Here is an 11100-nt window from a genome sequence, read left to right on the forward strand (position 1 = left end):
TCTTCTGCCTTGGTTTTTACATATAGAAAAATTATATACGTACGAAATGATAGAAATTAAATGATCTCGACAGTAATGATCTTCATAAAATGTAACTTATGCGTTAAAAATCGATCAAATTTGTTCCGAGATAAAATTTTAAATTAGAATGAATTATATTTTACTTTCGCATGTTTCTCTTCTGCCTTGGTTTTTACATATAGAAAAATTATATACGTACGAAATGATAGAAATTAAATGATCTCGACAGTAATGATCTTCATAAAATGTAACTTATGCGTTAAAAATCGATCAAATTTGTTCCGAGATAAAATTTTAAATTAGAATGAATTATATTTTACTTTCGCATGTTTCTCTTCTGCCTTGGTTTTTACATATAGAAAAATTATATACGTACGAAATGATAGAAATTAAATGATCTCGACAGTAATGATCTTCATAAAATGTAACTTATGCGTTAAAAATCGATCAAATTTGTTCCGAGATAAAATTTTAAATTAGAATGAATTATATTTTACTTTCGCATGTTTCTCTTCTGCCTTGGTTTTTACATATAGAAAAATTATATACGTACGAAATGATAGAAATTAAATGATCTCGACAGTAATGATCTTCATAAAATGTAACTTATGCGTTAAAAATCGATCAAATTTGTTCCGAGATAAAATTTTAAATTAGAATGAATTATATTTTACTTTCGCATGTTTCTCTTCTGCCTTGGTTTTTACATATAGAAAAATTATATACGTACGAAATGATAGAAATTAAATGATCTCGACAGTAATGATCTTCATAAAATGTAACTTATGCGTTAAAAATCGATCAAATTTGTTCCGAGATAAAATTTTAAATTAGAATGAATTATATTTTACTTTCGCATGTTTCTCTTCTGCCTTGGTTTTTACATATAGAAAAATTATATACGTACGAAATGATAGAAATTAAATGATCTCGACAGTAATGATCTTCATAAAATGTAACTTATGCGTTAAAAATCGATCAAATTTGTTCCGAGATAAAATTTTAAATTAGAATGAATTATATTTTACTTTCGCATGTTTCTCTTCTGCCTTGGTTTTTACATATAGAAAAATTATATACGTACGAAATGATAGAAATTAAATGATCTCGACAGTAATGATCTTCATAAAATGTAACTTATGCGTTAAAAATCGATCAAATTTGTTCCGAGATAAAATTTTAAATTAGAATGAATTATATTTTACTTTCGCATGTTTCTCTTCTGCCTTGGTTTTTACATATAGAAAAATTATATACGTACGAAATGATAGAAATTAAATGATCTCGACAGTAATGATCTTCATAAAATGTAACTTATGCGTTAAAAATCGATCAAATTTGTTCCGAGATAAAATTTTAAATTAGAATGAATTATATTTTACTTTCGCATGTTTCTCTTCTGCCTTGGTTTTTACATATAGAAAAATTATATACGTACGAAATGATAGAAATTAAATGATCTCGACAGTAATGATCTTCATAAAATGTAACTTATGCGTTAAAAATCGATCAAATTTGTTCCGAGATAAAATTTTAAATTAGAATGAATTATATTTTACTTTCGCATGTTTCTCTTCTGCCTTGGTTTTTACATATAGAAAAATTATATACGTACGAAATGATAGAAATTAAATGATCTCGACAGTAATGATCTTCATAAAATGTAACTTATGCGTTAAAAATCGATCAAATTTGTTCCGAGATAAAATTTTAAATTAGAATGAATTATATTTTACTTTCGCATGTTTCTCTTCTGCCTTGGTTTTTACATATAGAAAAATTATATACGTACGAAATGATAGAAATTAAATGATCTCGACAGTAATGATCTTCATAAAATGTAACTTATGCGTTAAAAATCGATCAAATTTGTTCCGAGATAAAATTTTAAATTAGAATGAATTATATTTTACTTTCGCATGTTTCTCTTCTGCCTTGGTTTTTACATATAGAAAAATTATATACGTACGAAATGATAGAAATTAAATGATCTCGACAGTAATGATCTTCATAAAATGTAACTTATGCGTTAAAAATCGATCAAATTTGTTCCGAGATAAAATTTTAAATTAGAATGAATTATATTTTACTTTCGCATGTTTCTCTTCTGCCTTGGTTTTTACATATAGAAAAATTATATACGTACGAAATGATAGAAATTAAATGATCTCGACAGTAATGATCTTCATAAAATGTAACTTATGCGTTAAAAATCGATCAAATTTGTTCCGAGATAAAATTTTAAATTAGAATGAATTATATTTTACTTTCGCATGTTTCTCTTCTGCCTTGGTTTTTACATATAGAAAAATTATATACGTACGAAATGATAGAAATTAAATGATCTCGACAGTAATGATCTTCATAAAATGTAACTTATGCGTTAAAAATCGATCAAATTTGTTCCGAGATAAAATTTTAAATTAGAATGAATTATATTTTACTTTCGCATGTTTCTCTTCTGCCTTGGTTTTTACATATAGAAAAATTATATACGTACGAAATGATAGAAATTAAATGATCTCGACAGTAATGATCTTCATAAAATGTAACTTATGCGTTAAAAATCGATCAAATTTGTTCCGAGATAAAATTTTAAATTAGAATGAATTATATTTTACTTTCGCATGTTTCTCTTCTGCCTTGGTTTTTACATATAGAAAAATTATATACGTACGAAATGATAGAAATTAAATGATCTCGACAGTAATGATCTTCATAAAATGTAACTTATGCGTTAAAAATCGATCAAATTTGTTCCGAGATAAAATTTTAAATTAGAATGAATTATATTTTACTTTCGCATGTTTCTCTTCTGCCTTGGTTTTTACATATAGAAAAATTATATACGTACGAAATGATAGAAATTAAATGATCTCGACAGTAATGATCTTCATAAAATGTAACTTATGCGTTAAAAATCGATCAAATTTGTTCCGAGATAAAATTTTAAATTAGAATGAATTATATTTTACTTTCGCATGTTTCTCTTCTGCCTTGGTTTTTACATATAGAAAAATTATATACGTACGAAATGATAGAAATTAAATGATCTCGACAGTAATGATCTTCATAAAATGTAACTTATGCGTTAAAAATCGATCAAATTTGTTCCGAGATAAAATTTTAAATTAGAATGAATTATATTTTACTTTCGCATGTTTCTCTTCTGCCTTTTACATATAGAAAAATTATATACGTACGAAATGATAGGAAATTAAATGATCTCGACAGTTAATGATCTTCATAAAATGTAACTTATGCGTTAAAAATCGATCAAATTTGTTCCGAGATAAAATTTTAAATTAGAATGAATTATATTTTACTTTCGCATGTTTTCTCTTCTGCCTTGGTTTTTACATATAGAAAAATTATATACGTACGAAATGATAGAAATTAAATGATCTCGACAGTAATGATCTTCATAAAATGTAACTTATGCGTTATAAAAATCGATCAAATTTGGTCCGAGATAAAATTTTAAATTAGAATGAATTATATTTTACTTTCGCATGTTTCTCTTCTGCCTTGGTTTTTACATATAGAAAAATTATATACGTACGAAATGATAGAAATTAAATGATCTCGACAGTAATGATCTTCATAAAATGTAACTTATGCGTTAAAAATCGATCAAATTTGTCCGAGATAAATTTTAAATTAGAATGAATTATATTTTACTTTCGCATGTTTCTCTTCTGCCTTGGTTTTTACATATAGAAAAATTATATACGTACGAAATGATAGAAATTAAATGATCTCGACAGTAATGATCTTCATAAAATGTAACTTATGCGTTAAAAATCGATCAAATTTGTTCCGAGATAAATTTTAAATTAGAATGAATTATATTTTACTTTCGCATGTTTCTCTTCTGCCTTGGTTTTTACATATAGAAAAATTATATACGTACGAAATGATAGAAATTAAATGATCTCGACAGTAATGATCTTCATAAAATGTAACTTATGCGTTAAAAATCGATCCAAATTGGTTCCGAGATAAAAATTTTAAATTAGAATGAATTATATTTTACTTTCGCATGTTTCTCTTCTGCCTTGGTTTTTTACATATAGAAAAATTATATACGTACGGAAATGATAGAAATTAAATGATCTCGACAGTAATGATCTTCATAAATGTAAATTATGCGTTAAAAAATCGATCAAATTTGTTCGAGATAAAATTTTAAATTAGAATGAATTATATTTTACTTTCGCATGTTTCTCTTCTGCCTTGGGTTTTACATATAGAAAAATTATATACGTACGAAATGATAGAAATTAAAATGATCTCGACAGTAATGATCTCATAAAATGTAACTTATGCGTTAAAAATCGATCAAATTTGTTCCGAGATAAAATTTTAAATTAGAATGAATTATATTTACTTTCGCATGTTTCTCTTCTGCCTTGGTTTTTACATATAGAAAAATTATATACGTACGAAATGATAGAAATTAAATGATCTCGACAGTAATGATCTTCATAAAATGTAACTTATGCGTTAAAAATCGATCAAATTTGTTCCGAGATAAAATTTTAAATTAGAATGAATTATATTTTACTTTCGCATGTTTTCTCTTCTGCTTGGGTTTTACATATAGAAAAATTATATACGTACGAAATGATAGAAATTAAATGATCTCGACAGTAATGATCTTCATAAAATGTAACTTATGCGTTAAAAATCGATCAAATTTGTTCCGAGATAAAATTTTAAATTAGAATGAATTATATTTTACTTTCGCATGTTTCTCTTCTGCCTTGGGTTTTTACATATAGAAAAATTATATACGTACGAAATGATAGAAATTAAATGATCTCGACAGTAATGATCTTCATAAAATGTAACTTATGCGTTAAAAATCGATCAAATTTGTTCCGAGATAAAATTTTAAATTAGAATGAATTATATTTTACTTTCGCATGTTTCTCTTCTGCCTTGGTTTTTACATATAGAAAAATTATATACGTACGAAATGATAGAAATTAAATGATCTCGACAGTAATGATCTTCATAAAATGTAACTTATGCGTTAAAAATCGATCAAATTTGTTCCGAGATAAAATTTTAAATTAGAATGAATTATATTTTACTTTCGCATGTTTCTCTTCTGCCTTGGGTTTTTACATATAGAAAAATTATATACGTACGAAATGATAGAAATTAAATGAACTCGACAGTAATGATCTTCATAAAATGTAACTTATGCGTTAAAAATCGATCAAATTTGTTCCGAGATAAAAATTTTAAATTAGAATGAATTATATTTTACTTTCGCATGTTTCTCTTCTGCCTTGGTTTTTACATATAGAAAAATTATATACGTACGAAATGATAGAAATTAAATGATCTCGACAGTAATGATCTTCATAAAATGTAACTTATGCGTTAAAAATCGATCAAATTTGTTCCGAGATAAAATTTTAAATTAGAATGAATTATATTTTACTTTCGCATGTTTCTCTTCTGCCTTGGTTTTTACATATAGAAAAATTATATACGTACGAAATGATAGAAATTAAATGATCTCGACAGTAATGATCTTCATAAAATGTAACTTATGCGTTAAAAAATCGAAATTTGTTCCGTGAGATAAAATTTTAAATTAGAATGAATTATTATTTTACTTTCGCATGTTTCTCTTCTGCCTTGGGTTTTACATATAGGAAAATTATATACGTACGAAATGATAGAAATTAAATGATCTCGACAGTAATGATCTTCATAAAATGTAACTTATGCGTTAAAAATCGATCAAATTTGTTCCGAGATAAAATTTTAAATTAGAATGAATTATATTTTACTTTCGCATGTTTCTCTTCTGCCTTGGTTTTTACATATAGAAAAATTATATACGTACGAAATGATAGAAATTAAATGATCTCGACAGTAATGATCTTCATAAAATGTAACTTATGCGTTAAAAATCGATCAAATTTGTTCCGAGATAAAATTTTAAATTAGAATGAATTATATTTTACTTTCGCATGTTTCTCTTCTGCCTTGGTTTTTACATATAGAAAAATTATATACGTACGAAATGATAGAAATTAAATGATCTCGACAGTAATGATCTTCATAAAATGTAACTTATGCGTTAAAAATCGATCAAATTTGTTCCGAGATAAAATTTTAAATTAGAATGAATTATATTTTACTTTCGCATGTTTCTCTTCTGCCTTGGTTTTTACATATAGAAAAATTATATACGTACGAAATGATAGAAATTAAATGATCTCGACAGTAATGATCTTCATAAAATGTAACTTATGCGTTAAAAATCGATCAAATTTGTTCCGAGATAAAATTTTAAATTAGAATGAATTATATTTTACTTTCGCATGTTTCTCTTCTGCCTTGGTTTTTACATATAGAAAAATTATATACGTACGAAATGATAGAAATTAAATGATCTCGACAGTAATGATCTTCATAAAATGTAACTTATGCGTTAAAAATCGATCAAATTTGTTCCGAGATAAAATTTTAAATTAGAATGAATTATATTTTACTTTCGCATGTTTCTCTTCTGCCTTGGGTTTTACATATAGAAAAATTATATACGTACGAAATGATAGAAATTAAATGATCTCGACAGTAATGATCTTCATAAAATGTAACTTATGCGTTAAAAATCGATCAAATTTGTTCCGAGATAAAATTTTAAATTAGAATGAATTATATTTTACTTTCGCATGTTTCTCTTCTGCCTTGGTTTTTACATATAGAAAAATTATATACGTACGAAATGATAGAAATTAAATGATCTCGACAGTAATGATCTTCATAAAATGTAACTTATGCGTTAAAAATCGATCAAATTTGTTCCGAGATAAAATTTTAAATTAGAATGAATTATATTTTACTTTCGCATGTTTCTCTTCTGCCTTGGTTTTTACATATAGAAAAATTATATACGTACGAAATGATAGAAATTAAATGATCTCGACAGTAATGATCTTCATAAAATGTAACTTATGCGTTAAAAATCGATCAAATTTGTTCCGAGATAAAATTTTAAATTAGAATGAATTATATTTTACTTTCGCATGTTTCTCTTCTGCCTTGGTTTTTACATATAGAAAAATTATATACGTACGAAATGATAGAAATTAAATGATCTCGACAGTAATGATCTTCATAAAATGTAACTTATGCGTTAAAAATCGATCAAATTTGTTCCGAGATAAAATTTTAAATTAGAATGAATGATTTGCATATGTTTTGACACTGATATGCTTTAATGTAACATATATTTCCTCTATATGTCGTACAATGATATGTAGAGGAAATATATGGTATATTTGGCTCTATATGTCGTTTCGTTATTATCAGAAAAATGTCAGCTTATCAGAATAAAATCCTTACAACATATTTTTTAACGTTCTTAATACAGGTAGATAGCAATTGCAAAGAAAAAAAATCTGATGTGTACACTACATGACTTCCATGTACGGAATGTTAAATTATACGCATTTGTTTCTGAAATTCACTTAAAACGTATTTCCTCGAATTTCATAAGACACAGATTTCTTATTCAATTAATTTAGTTCTCATTTCGCGACAAGGCAGAAATACATAAAAAATCAAAATATGTTCACTAAGAATAGAAAGATATAGAAAAACATAAAACATCAAATACAGTTAAAATAATTTTTACAATTAAAATTACAATTTCTACGCAGAAGCAAGCAATTTGGTCAGGGACAAGAAGGCAGATTTTTTTGGTACACAAAACTGAAAGTTTCTTTTTGGTCCCACTCGGCAAAAAGATACTGAAGCTGCAGAAAGACTTAAGTCATTACTCTGCCAAGTTTTAAATGTAAACAAATAGGGCTGCTCGGTAAAAAAACAGGCTTAGAAACCCTTAAACAACTGTTAAATTGTTTATAATTCTACAACTATTGAACGCAGATTAACTAAAGGCATAAAAACCTTAACCGGAAGATAAGAACAACATAATTCAATCATTTTGAAAGCAAAAAATGCACAATTTACCAATATATAAGAATAAGAAGAAACTGAGCTCACCAAGCTGAGTAACAGAGTGGGTATATATTATATATTTTTGGAGAGGCCCATTGCAACCAAAAAGGGAAGTGCACAACTGCATGTTATAGCAATCTTTTATACAGAATTTCAACGTTCTGAGGCTATTCTTTTTGAGTTATGCGAGATACATACATATATACGTACCTACGTACAGACGCCACGAAAAAAATTTTTTCTGAATCCATTTTAAATCAGCCTTATAATTCGTTTGGGGAAAAGAAGTCCTTTATTCTGCCGTTACGTACAGATGTCATGAAAAAACATCGTTATATTGCATTCGATAGCGGTCAAAATGGATATTTTTATTAAAATATGATACCAGGAATTTTTTGTAATTATAATACTTCCTTTATTTTGTACAAGGACGTAATAAGAATACCATTGACGCTACAGTAATATTTTAAAGTGATTTAATGCTTCTGCATCTGCAAGCAATTAAAATGCACAAAATATTAAGAATGAATTAAGAAATGAATGAATATTTGCGAATATGTTTTATAGAACGTTTCGAAATATTCATTTATTTTATCACAAAAGATGGAATTTTATAGACAATGATATCTTGGCTAAAAATGGCAAACGTAACTATGTGAATGATAAAGAAAGGCCTTTTCGCTTTCCTTCTCTGCATTATTTCACACTGTATGCTTTGTTTCACTGCAAGGTAATGAAAACGGAGTGAAACAATTGTACAGTATTCAGTTTGCGCTTTCGTTTCGCATTACATACCGTACATTTTGACACTAATATATCTAAAGCTATTATATTTAAATCCTAAACAAATATTTACAGGCCATCTGCCTACCAAAATATATACCTTCATGAGAAATGTACCATTTACTTTAAAGGTAACTGGTTTTTAAAAAATTTTTGGAAAATCATTACATATTAGGAACGTTATATATGCTACATATAATAAAATCACCCAAAACACTATAACCAGGTCATTTAATATACGAGAGCGTAATATCGAAGTTTTATGGCTTTAAGCTATTCGGAAACTTTTGAACACTTATACTGGCGAAACATTTTCAAATATTTTTCTAAAAAGGATTCAAATCCTTTCTCATATATATTTATATTATTTTCAATATTTTTCGATTAGAAAATAGGATATTGCTGAAATGTCAGCTTATTAGAAGATTAAATTTAATTCCTCATTAAATGTATCCAAACCGCCAGTTGTTTACTACTTATCTCGACAATACCTATCATGCTTTCTGGAGTAAAGTTTACCAATATAAATCTTAAAATGAAGCGATAATTTAAATGCGTATTTTGAGTATTTACTTAATGATTTAATTTTTAAAAAAAGCTAGTATTCTTGACGTTTCGCCATCCTTATAGCACTTGTTGCATTTTAAGATTCAGACGATTTTATTTAAACCAACAAACAAATTAAAAGACACCAGACTGCGTTTTAAACGTACATACCTAGTCAACATTAAAAAACAGTAGTAAAAATTTCTGAATTTTATGATTGGATAAAATATTATCTTTTTCCTTAAGATTTATAAAATGTCAAATTTTTATCTGCAATTTCATACTGATTTCAAGACAATCAAAATAATTCACTAGATGGTTATTGTTTTTTTGCACACGCCTGCAAATGCACTTTTGTTTGAAATGGTCCGCGAATCTCTCCTCTTCAGAGAGCAAAAGTATTCCTTGAAATTTTTGATTTAATAGGAAACATTGATAAAATTTTAGGAACATTACTGTCAGAATTCTTCGTCCAATTATGCTGACTTTCCAGCTGATATATATTTCTGTTGTCAGACCTAAAACTGGAGTACGTTTCCTTACATTTAAGTTTTTATATCTTTCTTACTATTAAGAACATTACATAATCTAACCTTAAATTCTAACTGGCAAGTTAAAGAATAACAGACCTTACAGAACTTAAAGTAAGTTGACTGACTAAAACTTTGAAATGTCTCAGTATCCAGCGACCAAAAATAAAGCATTCACATTTTGCTTTGCCAAAGAATAAAATATAATATTTCAGATAACTTTTCAAATCTGAATCTGGACATAAATTCTTAATTTTAATTCATTTCAAACTGTTCAAAAGATTAATTTTTAAAGCTGAATATCAACTTTAAAAATAAATTATCAGAAATGAATTACCAAAGGTTCATTTTATCAATAAAATCAAAGTGAAAGCTTTCTGGATTAGAATTTACTTTTTATTAATCACTTAACGTAATCGAGCATAAATTATTTTTTAATAAAAATATGGCATAAAATTTCGTTTTTGAATACATCTTAGAAGATTTATTTGAGCGGTTACTGGATACGATGGAATGATTTCAAACTGAAGTCTCTTTTTTTTTTTTAACATTTAAAGCAGATAAAATGCGAAGATAGCTCAGAACATTTTTAAAGTCAACGATGTTCTGCAAGCTTTGCTATTCTAAAACTTACCATTTAGAGTAATATCCACAAAATCCATGTTTTCAATAATCCAGAGTGTTCAAACAAATCATCTTCTTGATCTTGTAGAAAAAAGTACCTACCTTAGTTTTCTATAAAAGCGGTACCCTCAAAAAAACACTCCCGTCCGTTTCTTAAAAAGCGTCTTGATCGGGCAAAGACTGAAAGTTTTTTGTGCGCAAAGCTTGCGTGCTCAATATTATTTAAACTGGCCTCGGGAATCTGGGCGTGACTTAGTACCACGTGCTTGTTTCGTCACACATCCAGGTTGCCGTTAGATTACTTTGGCGGTTATTGGTCGGACCCGTTACACTCGAGGAGGAGCTTGCAGTGCCTCGCAGCTAGCCTCGCTGTAGAAGGTCCTGGCTTTCTTTCGGTGGCCCGTGGGCTATACGGATGTTACCTAGATCGGAAAAAATCCCTCCGCGCCCCAGTGGAAGGAAGGAAAATGTAGAGATTATGTGTTTGGGTGACATAAATTGGCATCTAATCTGTTTTTTGGCGTATTTTGATATATTTTAAGTGGCAAAATTTTCTAGTGTGACAAAAAGTGACAATTGCTGTAACAACCGCGTTATAAATTAA

General features: G+C 27.4%; 1 protein-coding gene across 1 annotated transcript in view; it reads right to left on the reverse strand.

Moving 5' to 3' along the window:
- Positions 1–10748, reverse strand: part of LOC118185105 (uncharacterized) — a 44390-nt gene extending 33642 nt beyond the window's left edge. Inside the window, exon 1 of the mRNA XM_035354908.2 lies at positions 10599–10748. The gene's annotated coding sequence lies outside the window, so the exon portion shown is untranslated. The remainder of the gene's footprint in view (positions 1–10598) is intronic.
- Positions 10749–11100: the final 352 nt, after the last annotated feature.

Source organism: Stegodyphus dumicola, chromosome 5 (assembly GCF_044657685.1).
Source record: "Stegodyphus dumicola isolate Sdum_Otavi_A_Nest chromosome 5, ASM4465768v1".
NCBI lineage: Eukaryota > Metazoa > Arthropoda > Arachnida > Araneae > Eresidae > Stegodyphus > Stegodyphus dumicola.